The sequence below is a fragment of the Salvia splendens genome, chromosome 3, assembly GCF_004379255.2.
Source record: "Salvia splendens isolate huo1 chromosome 3, SspV2, whole genome shotgun sequence".
Lineage (NCBI taxonomy): Eukaryota > Viridiplantae > Streptophyta > Magnoliopsida > Lamiales > Lamiaceae > Salvia > Salvia splendens.
Window position 1 is genome coordinate 36,101,335 of NC_056034.1, and position 5,005 is coordinate 36,106,339.

The window sequence follows — 5,005 nt, forward strand, 5'->3', positions numbered from 1 at the left end:
TTTTGAGAATCTGAAAATATTTTTTTTAAAATTTTTTGGTATTATTTTCGATTTTTTTAAAAAAATTGAATTTCCAACCGATAATCCGTTGGCCAATAGAAACGCGCCACGTAGCCTTTTCAATCCCAGTTTCGGTCTAATCTCAGTCATGATGATAAACCCTAAACTTAATATATGTGTAGGTCTAATCTACTCATAAATTCTTTGACAACGAGATTGATGTTGTATATAATGCTGCCTATCTTTTTATTTAATACCGGCTAATCTCAGTCATTATTACTCTCCTCTCTATTAACAAATACACGCGGTTCATATGTGAATCGGTAAAAAGCATGTATGAATTGCATTTTTAAAAAAAACATGTACTCCCTCGGTGCCATAAAAGATGTCACACTTGTGAGATGACACGGGATTTTAGGAGGTTTTATTTTGTGAGTTAACTGGAGAGAGAAAATATAATATTGATATTAATGTGAGAGAGAACTTTTTCCAAAAATAAAAATATGACATCTTTAGTGGGACAAACTAAAAAGGAAAGTGAGACTGCTGAAATATTATTAAACTTGATTTTGTAATGGAAATATCTAGATATTGTAGAATTGTCTAGAAATAAGCTTGAGAAAATATCTAGATATTTTAGTAGAAATATCTAGATATTTTAGGAGAATAATCTAGATTTTAGATATTATGTAAGAAATATCTAGATTTTATAGATAAAAATCTAGATATTTAGAATATAAAATTATTATGTAGATTCTAGAATATGAAGAGGACTCCTATAAATAGGAGTGAGTTGTAACATTTTAGATAAGTTGAGAAGTTGAGAGAATTTGAGAAATAAAGAGTGTCTTAATTTTCCCCACACCAACATCTCCTAAATCACTTCCCAAATATTCCACCCATTGTCCCCTCAAATATTTCCTCCAAACTAAAATACTCCTCCAATACATTTCCTATATTCCAACAAAGTGGTACCAGAGCCATAAGTTCCTACCTATAGCATGGCTAACTTGCCGTCGTTTCAAGTCCCCATGCTCAATAAGAGCAATTTCGATAATTGGAGTATTAAGATGAAAGCGTTATTGGGAGCCCATGACGTTTGGGAGATCGTGGAGAGTGGCTATGAGGAGCCACAAGATGAGACCGCTCTATCCCAACAACAAAGGGATAGATTGCGAGATGCGAGAAAGAGAGATAAGAAGGCTCTCTATCTCATCTACCAAGCTCTAGGGGATGACGATTCCGAGAAGATCTCGAGTGCAAGCACCGCCAAAGAAGCGTGGAAGAAGCTCCAAATCTCGTGTATTGGAGCGGATCGAGTAAAGAAGGTGCGTCTCCAAACTTTAAGAGGAGAATTTGAATCTTTGAATATGAAAGGGTCCGAATCAATTTCGGATTACTTTTCAAGAGTCTTGGCGGTGTCAAATCAAATGAAAAGAAATGGTGAAAAATTGGAGGATGTTAGAATTATGAAAAAAATATTGCTTTCTCTAACTCCTAATTTTGAGCATATAGTAGTTACAATTGAAGAAACAAAATATTTAGAGGAAATGAGTATCGATCACTTATTGGGATCGCTACAAGCATATGAGGAGAAACAAAAGAAGAAACAGGAAATTGTGGAGCAACTTTTAAAGTTGCAAGTGAGCCCAAAGGAGAAAGAAGAAAGTTCGGGCAGTGGTGGTGGTCGACAAGGAAGAGGTCGCGGACAAAGACAAGAGCGCGGTCGTGGCCGAGGATATGCTCGTGGACGTGGACGAGGATATTTTTCGAACAATGAAGAAAGAAAGGAGTTCCCAAATAAGGGACGAGGAAGGAGTTCCCCACAGTCGAGGTACGATAAATCTTCAATAAAGTGTTACAATTGTCATAGATATGGGCACTATGCTTCCGAGTGCAGAGATGCAAAATCAAAAGTTGAAGAGAAGGCTAATTACGTAGAGAATACGAATGAAGAAAATGGTTGTGTCCTTCTAGCTTATAAAGGAGAATCTGGGAGAAAAGATGATACGTGGTACCTCGACACAGGAGCGAGCAATCATATGTGCGGGAACAGAAGCATGTTCGTGGAGCTTGATGAATCAGTAAGTGGTAACGTCTCATTTGGTGATGAATCCAAAATTCCAGTTAAAGGGAAAGGCAAGATACTAATTCGTTTGAAGAATGGAGCTCATGATTTTATTTCTAACGTATATTACGTGCCCAATATGAAAAATAATATTTTAAGTCTTGGACAACTCTTAGAGAAAGGTTATAATATTCATATGGAGGATTATAGCCTTTCAATAAGAGATGGCTAAAATAATTTGATCGCCCAAGTGCCAATGTCCAAGAATAGAATGTTTTTATTAAATGTGCAAAATGATGTGGTGAAGTGTCTTCAAGCATGCTACAAAGATAAGTCTTGGTTGTGGCATCTTCGATTTGGGCATCTGAATTTTGGTAGCTTAAAATTGCTATCAAATAAAGAAATGGTACGAGGATTACCGCCCATCAAGCACCCCGATCAACTCTGTGAAGGATGCTTACTTGGGAAGCACTTCAGAAAGCCATTCCCAAAGGAGTCAAGTTCGAGAGCTCTGAAACCATTGGAGTTAATACATGCAGACGTGTGTGGACCAATCAAGCCAAGCTCCCTCGGTAAAAATAATTATTTCCTACTATTTATCGATGATTTTTCAAGAAAGACGTGGGTATATTTCTTGAAGCAGAAATCAGAAGCATTTGATGCTTTCAAGAGGTTCAAGGTTGCAGTAGAAAAGGAAAGTGGTCTAGAGATCAAAGCATTGAGGACCGATCGAGGTGGAGAATTCACATCCGGGGAGTTTCAAGAATTTTGTAAAGAAAGAGGAATTCGGCGGCAATTAACGGTTCCAAGATCCCCCCAGCAGAATGGAGTGGCCGAACGAAAGAACAGGACTATCGTTGAGATGACTCGGAGCATGCTAAAGACGAAGAATTTGCCCAATGAGCTATGGGCAGAAGCAGTGGCGTGCGCTGTATACCTGTCTAATCGGTCTCCAACCAGAAGTGTGTGGGGAATGACTCCTCAAGAAGCTTGGAGCGGAAGAAAACCAGGGATCGCACACTTGAGAGTGTTCGGGAGCAAAGCCTATGCACATGCACCAGATCAAACGAGGAGTAAACTCGATGACAAAAGCAAGCCATTCATCTTCATCGGGTACGACTCTAACACTAAAGGCTATAAGCTATATGATCCAACTTCGCAGAAAACAATGACTAGCCGAGATGTGGAGTTCGATGAAGAAGGAGTATGGGATTTCGGCTCGGACAATGACACCACTTCCATACCTCCATTTGGAGATCCAAGAATAGACGAGCAAATAAGAGAGGAGCAACACGAACAAACAACTCCACCTGCATCTCCTGCTACATCTGTTGGAGGCTCGCCGCCATCTTTCTTGAACGAAAGAGCCACACAACGCGCACGAAATTTGGCTGAAGTGTATGACGACACTGAAAGGTTAGAAGATCTTACCTTATTCTGCTTATTTGCTAATTGTGAACCAGTCAACTATGAAGAAGCTGCAGAAAGTAAAAATTGGCGAGTCGCAATGGATGAAGAGATTAAGGCTATAGAGAAGAATGATACGTGGAAGTTGGTGACACTACCAAAGGGACACAAGGCCATTGGAGTTAAGTGGGTGTATAAAATTAAGAAGAATTCCAATGGTGAAGTTGAAAGATATAAAGCAAGACTCATCGGAAAAGGATATAGTCAAAGAGCCGGAATTGACTATGATGAGGTATTTGCTCCTGTCGCTCGCTTGGAAACTATTAGACTAATACTCTCTCTTGCAGCCTAAAATAGATGGAAGATTTATCAAATGGATGTAAAGTCGGCTTTCTTGAATGGATTTCATGATAAAGAAGTCTACATCAAACAACCTGATGGTTACGTGGTAAATGGCCAAGAAGACAAAGTTTTGAAGTTGAAGAAAGCCTTGTACGGGCTAAAGTAAGCACCAAGGGCATGGAATAGCAGGATCGACAAGTATCTTGTAGATAACGGCTTCACCAAATGCCTACATGAACATGCGCTCTATGTGAAAAGTAAAGGAAATGCTGTCTTAATAGTGTGCTTGTATGTGGATGATCTCATTTTCACAGGAAACAATCCAAGCATGTTCGAGGAATTCAAGAAGGCCATGACTGACGAATTCGAGATGACGGACATTGGGCTGATGGCATACTACCTCGGTGTGGAAGTGAAGCAACTTGAAGATGGAGTATTCATCACACAAGAATACTATGCAAAGGAGATTTTGAAGAAATTCAAAATGGAGGATTGCAAGCCAATCAACACGCCGGTGGAGTGCGGGGTCAAGCTATCTAAGAACGACAAAGGAGAAAAGGTGGATCCGACACTATACAAGAGCTTGGTTGGAAGCCTACGGTACTTAACTTGCACAAGGCCAGATATATTATACGCTACTGGGCTCGTAAGTCGCTACATGGAAAATCCAACTACTTCCCACTTCAAGGCGACAAAGAGGATACTCCGCTATCTCAGAGGTACGATCGACTATGGTCTATTTTATTCACAGTCTAATGATTACAAGCTTGTTGGCTATAGCGATAGTGATTGGGCTGGAGACAATGATGATCGAAAGAGTACAAGTGGATATGTGTTCTACATGGGAGACACTGCCTTCACTTGGATGTCTAAGAAACAACCAATTGTCACACTATCAACATGCGAAGCCGAATATGTGGCCGCCACTTTAAGTGTTTGTCATGCAATTTGGCTAAGGAGTTTATTATCGGAGCTCGGGTGGCCACAAAAGGAGCCAACAACTATTTGTGTGGATAACAAGTCGGCCATTGCGCTATCCAAAAATCCAGTGTTCCACAACCGAAGCAAACACATCGACACCCGCTACCACTACATCAGAGAATGTGTTGCAAATCAAGAGATTCAAGTCGAGTATGTGAAGTCGCAAGATCAGGTTGCTGATATCTTCACAAAGCCGCTCAAGCATGA